The sequence below is a fragment of the Emydura macquarii genome, unplaced genomic scaffold (genome assembly GCF_026122565.2).
Source record: "Emydura macquarii macquarii isolate MOO-44397 ecotype Brisbane River unplaced genomic scaffold, CSIRO-AGI_Emac_v2 contig_2531, whole genome shotgun sequence".
Classification (NCBI taxonomy): domain Eukaryota; kingdom Metazoa; phylum Chordata; order Testudines; family Chelidae; genus Emydura; species Emydura macquarii.
The window spans coordinates 1,091,877-1,101,767 of record NW_027132668.1 but is presented as its reverse complement, the minus strand read 5'-3'; the positions used below and the strand labels follow the sequence as shown (position 1 = coordinate 1,101,767).

Sequence of the window (9,891 nt, the reverse complement as noted above, 5' to 3'; positions counted from 1 at the left end):
CCTCACAACATGCCAGTGAGGCAGGGGAAGTATTATTGCACCCATTTTACAGATAAGGAACTAGGAACAGAGAGATTAAGGCTGCATGGACGATATGTAAATTGGACCACTGGTAAGTGAACTGATTGGAATGCACTGCTATACGCACCAATGATGCACTACGTCCCCAATAGCCCTCCTTTTTACGATGCAGTTATATTCCACATCTATACAATGGGCCAGTTCCCTTGCTGGTGTAAATTTTCATAGCTTCACTGATGTCTATACAATGGGCCAGATCCCTTGCATAGCTTCACTGATGTCAATGGAGCTACGCTGATTTACAGAAGCTGAGGATCCAGGCTGACAACTCTAGTCTGCCTGTGCATTTGCACTGAACTCTGGGTACTCATCCCACAGTTACCAGACCCAGGGAAATTTGCATTGTCCAGACCTTCTAGTTTTATTTGCCTGGCTGGAACGCTGGCTTAACCAAAGTTTTGCTGGCATTACTCCAAAGGACCAGGGGAAAAATTATGGCCAAAATAAATTCTCTCTGTTAGACTGATTTCTAGGTATTTGCTGGACAGCAGCAGAGAGGGTGGAAATAAAGATGACTCCATCCACCTTTCCTGTAGCAGCTGTATAGCAGTTTTCTATCAAGAAATATTTATGTCTGTGTTTCTACATTAAATGGAAAGGCAGATTGAAATGTGATTGCAGCAAGATATTAGAAGTTAGCTAAATAGGGTCCTAAATAGGGGCTTGTGCACCAGAGACAGCAATACTGTATGTGGACATGTGGACTGTTACCAATGTGTGAAGGGGTCAGTATGCCAAAATTCACTAGTCTAGACAAGACCAAAATGACTTATGTAAGGTCAACCAGGAAATCTCCTGATTCACAGTCATGAGCGTAGCCACGAAAAAACAGAGAGATATACTGTTTAATTGACTGCTATCAAATGGTCAATGTTTGTAAATCACACTGAACATGAAAAGTGCTATGAAAATGCTAAGTAGCATTTATGCTTTTCTTCATTATTGATGCAAATGTTTCTTCCTCTGATGTTATTTTTCTATCAAATAATAGTTGTTTAAACTTCAGAATTATAAATTCAGGAATAGTGGAGGTAATGTTTCATACATTAAACCAGATCTGGGTAAGTAAAAAAGTCACCGTAAAAAAAGTTCGTGATCGTTTGTTGGTTTTTATCCTTTCTGTGTTATAAATTATTCATTTTAACTATATAATATTTAGGAAAACGTGACTTTTTTCTAAATAACCTCAAGCTTTAGCAAAACTCTGTTTTACATTATGTGCAAACAATATATTCCTAGTTTAACTGGTCTTTCACTTGGCATTCTTACTGTAGGATGCAGTAGCATAGCTCATCTTCCTGCAGGCAAAACTCTGTCTTGTTTTGACAGTCTTTCCTATTGGTTTTTGCTTTTGCATGAAAGAATCACACAAGAAGAGACTGAGCACAGCTGTAGGGGCCAGAATTGGGATGCACTTGACATGCCCAAAATTGATGAGGCATTTGTGCTTTTTTCATATCAAGCAGGGTAGTATCTTTTTTATGTAAACTAGGAGCTGGAGAGCCAGTGTCATGGTCCATAAAAACTCGAATCCTGTTAATCCTGACAACTGAATACAGTTTGGATGCACTATAATTCTGGGGTGCAATGACTGGCAGGGAAAAAAGGCACTACAAGAAAATAATGCTGCAAATGTTATTCCAAAACACAAAAGGGTAAACTACATTCTGTTGTCCCATTAAATCCAAGCAAATTTGTAACCTGAGCAGTGGCAGAAGTTTTATGAAGGGTGCATGTACCATATGTGAGGAAAAGCCCATTTCCCTACATTCTCTAAAATCATTCCCATGCATAGTTCCTGAAGACTTAACATAGAACAGGTTGCTTAAAATCAAATCAGCTCAAATATGAATGATTTATCTTCTGTCATACAGAGTGCAGTGGCAGTGGATGGCATCAGCAGGAGAAGGTAGATAAGACAGTACAAGTGTGTAAAGTGAGTAGGGAATGGGAAAACAGGCCAGATTCTGAGCTGTAAATTTGCCTGGTTCTGGTAGTCCAAAGGCACCGGAGAGCAGTCTGATCCATAACTGGGGAATTTCCAGGCATGAGGCAGCACTCAACATTGAAAGATATTGGCAGGGAGGTCTGGAGCAGTTTGAAACAAATACTCCTTAAATTTCCTTTTCCTTGTTTAATTTTGCAAAACAGGTATTGCAAAATTCAGATAAAGGCACCAGAGGCGTTTTTTTGGCAGGGCCTGTGGTTGACACAGGTGAGCACAAGTGAAACAGAGGCTGATAAAAATGCGGGATGAATTGCTTAAAATCTGATTGGGTGGGTTTGCTTTCAAAGTGGGTGGGCCATGTAGCTATGCCACCTGTAGCTATGCCACTGAAAGGCACATATAAATGAAAATGCAACTGTGTAGCTTTGCTACTCCTAGGTAGAGTGATCAGGAAAAAGAAGAGGCATTGTGCCCACTAAAATTAGAACAGGGTTGCTTACACAAAAATGTATAAGTGTTTTCCCTTCTTTTTGGGATCTCCTCAGGGATTCAGTGTTCCTTTTCTAGGTTCCATCCTTCCTTTCATTCTGGAGAAGGCCACCTTAAAGAATAAGTCTTCTGAAAGAGTTTGATTTCCTAGGGGGGGAAAAAAGCATCTATCCTAAACCATTTTTTTTTCTTGCAAAAGCTGAAGTTATTATGAATGTTGATTTTGAAGTATATAGATGTCCAAATCCTCAAACGGAATAAATTGGTCAATTACAATTTACTCCAGCTGAAAACTGGGCCCAAAACCTCTATTCAACAAGCTTCCCATTTAAACACATTCTTATGGGAAATATCTAGCACAATATTTTTAATAAGATCTTCCACAATTTTTGTTTCTTGCTAGTTCTTTAATGTAACCTGCCATTGTCTCTCCTCTTTCCCTGCTGCTCTTCTGTTCACTTTTCTGTCCCACAAATGTATCTTATTCTTGGCCTGATTCTTTGTTGCCTGGCATGTGGTGTAGTCATTTACCCATCTGCAAAAAGAGTGCACAGTGGGTGTAAAAGTTTGCCATTCTGATTCAGTAGCATTTAACCCCACTTTGCACTAGTGCAAATGACTATACAAGGATAAGGCAATGGGAAATCGGGCCTGCTATTTGTAAATCAATATCTAAATGTACGGTTCTATATAAAACCCTGATCCTGCAAACACTTATGCTGATGCTTAACTTTACACATGTGGGTAGTCCCATAAAGTGTAACATGTCCACGATTTTTTTCAGGATTGGGGCTTATATTACTACTACTACTTGGATGTATAAGATGGATTTCTTCAGAGGGGACAATAACACATTTAAATAAATCAAGTGGGATACAGCTCAGGGCAGCTGATACATTATTCTTCATTATCTTTGAGCGTGGCTGTTTCCAAGTTTTATTTTATTTTATTTATTTAAAAAAAAAAAAAAAGCTCAAAGCAGAAAGCAAACAAAAGAACATGTTTAATCCATTCACTATTGATTCTGAAAGCAGCAGCAAATAGGAAGTAGGCACTATTTCTCATTCTCCTTCCTCTCCTGCTCTAGAGTCTGTTGCTTAATGCTTAATGACCTCCATTGAAGTCCATGGAGTTTTGGCATCTACTTCAGTGGAAGCAAGATCAGATCCATGTCTCTAACCAATTAAGTTGGCATTTAGGCAAGATTTCACTCAATGTTCATTCTGGGACGGATGCTAATAGTCTTATTATGCAAGTCTATTCCTGCCACTAACACAACACCTGCTATCTACTCTTTACTTACATGTAGGATTACTGGGCTTCATCTTGTAAGGGAATTTAGCTCCTTTAAAAATCAATGGAATACGAGGGTGTGTTAAAGGGTCAGAATGCTAAAAATTGTTTCCAACAAAAATGCCTTTTACTAAAAATCCAGTGTTTACCTGAATTTGGAAATATTTCACCAGGTAATGATTTTTGCTCCCAAGACATGTGCTGTAGATAGAAGAGCTGCTATTTTATTTTGGGCCATAATAAGAAAGATCACTAAAATAAATCCATTGGATACTATCAAAAGAAGGCGGCCTGAATTAAAAAAAAAAAAGTGATTAATGTTGGGGTTAGGAGGCTGAAAAAGGAAACAATGCACACACATTGGGAGATGTACATTTTTTGGGGAAAAAGTGAAAAGACTTTAATTAATATCAAACATAGCCCTTTCAGGGGATCCTATATTTTCATTCTAGGAGGGTACTAGGCTTTTTTAAAGAGAGCTACTTGAGTTGTTAAATTACTAATACTCAAAAAAGGGAAAATATCTGTAATGCTCAATATTTTGGGCCAGTGTGTAGATATGACAGTTTTAATTAAATTTGATAGGGTTTCTTACCAATTAATACAAAGGAATTTGAGGAGGAGATGGGGTGAAATCCTGGCACCATGGAAGTCAATGGCAAAATGCCCACTAATGGAGCCAGGATTTCTCCCCGATGTAGCATACTTTTCTTGTGGTAGGATTCTGTCTTCTCCTCTGTAACTAGAACCCTATTTTTCATTTCATATGTTACATTTTGGGTTTGGAAATGAACATTTAAAAATGGTTTACTTAAATTGTTTTTTCCTTATGTTTTATATTCTAATGTTCTCTTATCATATCTTTTAAAGCCTTTTCAGAGTCCTAACAGAATAGCACAGTGTAGAGCATTTGATAATAGGTCTAAACAAGATCCCCCTAGCAGGCCAACATTTTGGTTAAGTCCATTCCTATCACATTCTTAATTTAAATAAGGGATTGATTTGTATATTTTTTATCTGACCACCAGAATACACAGTACAGTTTCCATAGCACATTAGAGAAATGGATAATTCCAAGAAAAACCCAGCATTAGTTGCAGTCCTCTTTTATTCTATAACTCTTCCTAGAGGTCTTTGTCTATGTTGTACCTCACTATAGTTCCGAGCCCGTTCCCTTTGCAGTCAGTGGAAAAAGTCTAATTAATCAGGCCTGTGATGGGGTATTCTTGCCTTACACTGGGCAGAAAGGGGTTAACCCTACATTCTGGGCGGAGGAAGTCCTGCCCCTCCGCCTTTGCTGCACACACATGCTGCAACTGGTGTGCTAGTATAAAAGGAAGCAACTCAGCTCCGTTGGGGCTGGACGCCGAGGAGGACTCATACATAAAACACATCTTTGATGCTTACAAATGCAAAACAATTTTGGGTTGCCAGTATCTAAAAACAAAACAAAAAAGCCACCCAGTTTCGACTAATGTACTGGGTTTTTAAAACAAGTTATTTTTGTTCTGTGTTAGTGTTATAGGGGATGTAGCCAACTGTGGAGGAGAGGACAGATGGAGTTTTATAGTACATTAAAAAAAACAACCCATGTTCTGATAATAAGTCGTATGTCACACTTGTATGTTCAGCTACACAATTAAGCTACTTCCTTTAGCAATCAGCAAAGAAAGTTGGAAGAGAATTAGCATCACAGCATTTTGATTTAGTATTGCTGTAATGAAGTTAGCAGAACTGATGCTGCTATAGTCAATGAGTTGCGTACTTCTCTTAGGACTCTACCCAGAAAAACAGCCTTTCTGGTTGCTGCCATAAGGAAGCTTTTGTGAACTTTCTGGGATGTACAGAAACAGAATCTGCTTCTTGCTCTGAGAGGGGAATACATTCCCCACAGTCCCCATGGAATGCCACTCTGGGCATTCTGTTGTTGACCTTGGTTGACCCTTCCCCAGGGAATGGGCTCACAAAATGATCAGAAAAGAATGCAAAACACTTGCAGTGACTGGAGGCAGGAACTGTCCCCCACTCCATCAGTTTCTGTTGACTGAAGCTGGGAGGCCCTTTGCCTCACACACTTCCAATCCACTCCCCAAAACTGGTGGGCATTTTTAGAAATTAAAGAAAATTAAACCGAGCACGTGAACTACCCACGTCTATGCTTGCAGCTGTGGCATGTTTCCTCAGTCTTAAATCTAGGTAGTAATTAGGACTGTGTGAAAAGTTTGCCTAGAACTCTGGTTGGGTGGATTCCGGGTTCTTTCGCAATTTAGGCTGGAGCAGGCAAATTGAGGCTTTGTCCCTCAAGCCAACCACACTCCTATGGAATCCTATATCCTTTCCTTTCAGGCAGGACCAAGAGCTGTTTCACTCAGTGATTTGTAAACACTTGTAACTCAACGTGTATTTAGTACAGCAGGTTGGAAAAAGTTTACTAAAATGTTTCCCTGTTTTTAAACCAGCTTGCGTAATTATTCTGAGAAGAAGGTTGCCACTTGCCCTGACTCTGCTCTTATATTTTAACATAATAGCTTTAATATCAAGATCCCAGTATTACATCCACTAAAATAAATGGGAGTTTTGCTATTGACTTCAATGAGAGCAAGATCAGATCCTGAAACTGAAACCATAGAACAAGAATCCTATCTGCAAAGTGTCCAGGTCCAGAGAGAAAAGCACCAGAAGTAGATATTTTAATGTGTGCTGTACTGTTTATTCTGTATCATAACTAGCCATTGCAGCATTTACAGTAACATTATCTATTGTATCTACTGTCAATGGCTTTCCAATACAACTACAGCTCAGTGGGTGTTGTACTTACATTTCACATTAAAATTTTCAGCAGCAAGAGAAAAAGAGATTCACTCATTCACATTGTGCTAAAATTAGCTTTAAACTTTTACCCAACATTAACTGTGAGACCTTTCCTCTAAAATGGTTTCAAGACTAGATCTGGAAGCCAAAAAGCAACTGTCTGGAAACCTTATTCTCAGCATGTCTGCCCAATCTCTGTTACCCTTAATGGAAGTTACTTTGGTGTATAGATCCCAAAGGAGGCCATTCAGATTCCACCATGAATATTTTTGATAAAGATGAAATAAATTTCTTTATCACATTAATGGTATTAATAAACATTAATAAAGATTAAATAAATGTCTTTATCGTATTAGCCTCACATTAGATATTAGTAAGGCAGCTGCTGCTTACTGAGCACCTTACATGCAATACACCAGTAGGAGCTTCAACCTGTGAAATGTTGATTGTGCTCAATGCCCACTAAAGTCAGAGAAATCTGATCCTTCTCAGCACATCAAATAATACATTCAGCACCATGCAGGCCTGAGCCCTGCCCTCTTTAAAATCAGTCTGCCACAAAAAAGTATTAGAGTATAGAATTTTCTTATTGTTTCCATTAGTCCTTAAGGTCTAAATCATACCTGATCATAGTAATTGCACTGAACCATGAGGTGGAATTAAGAACCCCCTTACCTACCTCTTTGGGATAATCAGACCTGGAGTTTGACCAAGCAAGAGTAAGCAGTGCCCCAGAGTAAGTGGGTGGGTGGGCAATGGCCCCCCAAGTGCATCTGCCAACAGAACTGAGCTAGTGTAGAGGGATTAGAAATATATTGCTGATACAGGCCAATTAGAGTACCATTGCAGAATGGGGGAAGCATGAAGGGATTGTGATTTCCTGAGCCATAATCCTTCCCCAAGATGCTCCATGCATGGCACAGCTACATGTTGCCCCCTATTATGGCTTATGTCAATAGAACACTGTCTAGCACAAAAAATAAGCAAAGTATCTATATTTAAAAATAGAGAGAGAAACTTAACTATACACATTTCCAGCTGATGGGAGATACACCAACAAGGGGGAAAAAAAGCAGCTACACCTAGTCTATAAAGTCTATGAAGCTTGTTATTGACTCTTCAGCTAACGAACAAATTAGTTTCAAATGGTCTCAACAATTAAAAGGCTAAAGTTAAAAAATTATAAGAGCAGCTAACCTGAGGCCCTGCAGAGTTTTGAGAGAGAAAATTTCTAAATGTTTCCTTGTATTTTTTCCTTAGATGTTTGCTGAAAGTAAATGTTTTTTTCATATCTCATCACTTTAGAAGTATTTTTATTACAGTCTTGCCCAAATAAACATCTTAATCATGATATAATTTCAGCATGTGATTCAATAAATACTGTCCCATTAGAAATCAGTAAAAAAAAAAACCCCAAACCTTAAAATCTGATCACAAGCTACTATAATATAACTTATTCCTCAAGCACAAGCCACAGTATGGTCCAGCAGATAGGACTTCAGATTGGGAAACAGGCCAACCAGGTTCTGGCCTACCATTGAACTGCTTTGTGACCTTAGGTAAGTAATTTGTGCCTCAGTTTTCCCATTTATAAAAAGGGAATAATAATAATACTTATCCTTATAAAGCATTTTGAGCTGTCTGGCAAAGTACTCTTATACACATTAAACAGCAACAGTATTCTTCTTTAATTATATCAGTCTTACATTCTTGGTTAAGAAGATTTAGGTCTCACAGCGGTGACTTCTGGGCTTTTTCTCCTCCTCTTCTAACTCAGCCCATCTCTAACAGCACTAAATAAAAAAAACATGGAAACACTTCCTTTCAGGGTGGTTTTCTGCTTCAATCATAGGTGGCCCTCTGGTTCAACTTTTAAATGCCAGCTATTTTATCTGGCTCTTAGTGTGTGCAATATATATATATACGTTTTATGATTTTGTTTATTATAATAGGCAACTATTTGTGCAGTCCCCTGAGCATTTAAGACTGGTGATGGGAAAGAAAGGGAATCAAGAATGAGTACATGTATACTTTGTACTATTTTAATAGGGAGAAGATAGGAAGTATAGGTTAGTTGTTCTTACATAGGAACTTTAACACTGGTGGTAAATCTTTAGTAAAAATGAGATGCTTCAGAGAAGGGTGCAGGCAACCCCCTAATAAACAATCATGGAATATCCTGCTCACATGGGAAATTTTTTAACTCCAGACTATCAGTGTCTTAAACCATAAGGGTTTATTTTCCAGATATAGTTTTATCATAGCATACATAACATGAATGGTCTCATTAGCTGTGTAAGTGCTGACTCATCCTAGGCTTTTCCTCAATAGTATTTTCTGGCAATGAGTTCCACACATAAATTATATAAGTAGTATGCCACTCCCCACCTCCACAGGAACTTCACACACATTTCTTCACAAGGGCTGCAGTGTCTTCTGGGTAGCATTCCTAAGGCCATAAACGCCAGCCATGGCTCTACTGAACCTTTGTGGGAGCTGAGTTTGCAGAGGATTATTTAGAAATTAGTAAACTGGGAGCTAGATACACCAGCAAGAGAAGGTAAAAGAAAGTCCAGATTACAGGTCAGTCTAAGGCCCTTTATTCAGGGCTGCTTTGCTTACCACAAAATGATTCAAAGAGAGACAAGCAACTCACATCACTTGGTCCCATCTAAGAGACCTTAGAAGAGTTAGGAAGGAAAAAAGACACATCCTTTCACCTGGGGAGATTTCCCAGTATATCACCTCAATCTCCTTCTCCCATAATAAAATGAACCTACCTTCAGTATCTAACCCCAGGTCCCACACTAGCCCTTACAAAGTTCCAAAAAGGTAGTCAGTCACCTGATTCCCTGGTCACATGACCACTAGAGTCAGTCCTTCCTGGGGAACTACATATCCCAGAATGACTGCTCTTAAGTGGCCCCAAGGGCAGTAATAGGTACACTGGGTCATGTGTTTGTGCCTCAAGGCCAAGTACATGGTTACAGAGATCTAGCTGAGATCTCTGTTCCTCAGAAGCAGGGTTCTCAACCTATCTACCATTGTGGGCCACATATGCAGCTCTCTCTGTGTTATGTGGGCTGCATACACACAATATGTATACTACCTGTATGGTCCTGAGGATGTCACATAGGCCGCTGCTGTGCAGTGGCGCTGGAGCAATTTTTATAGTGGGGGTGCTGAGAGCCATTGAACCAAACTGTAAACCCTGTATATATTGGAAACCACTTCAAGCCAGGGGGTGTGGCAGCACCCCTAATTCCAGC

General features: G+C 39.1%; 1 long non-coding RNA gene across 1 annotated transcript; it reads right to left on the bottom strand.

The window, feature by feature from the left end:
• Positions 1-8,012: 8,012 nt before the first annotated feature.
• On the bottom strand, positions 8,013-9,357 carry LOC137163341 (uncharacterized). Its single transcript, XR_010922690.1, has 3 exons — positions 9,279-9,357; positions 9,011-9,118; positions 8,013-8,415 (listed from the first exon to the last, which is right to left on the bottom strand). It is a non-coding gene; the product is annotated as an uncharacterized lncRNA (long non-coding RNA).
• Positions 9,358-9,891: the final 534 nt, after the last annotated feature.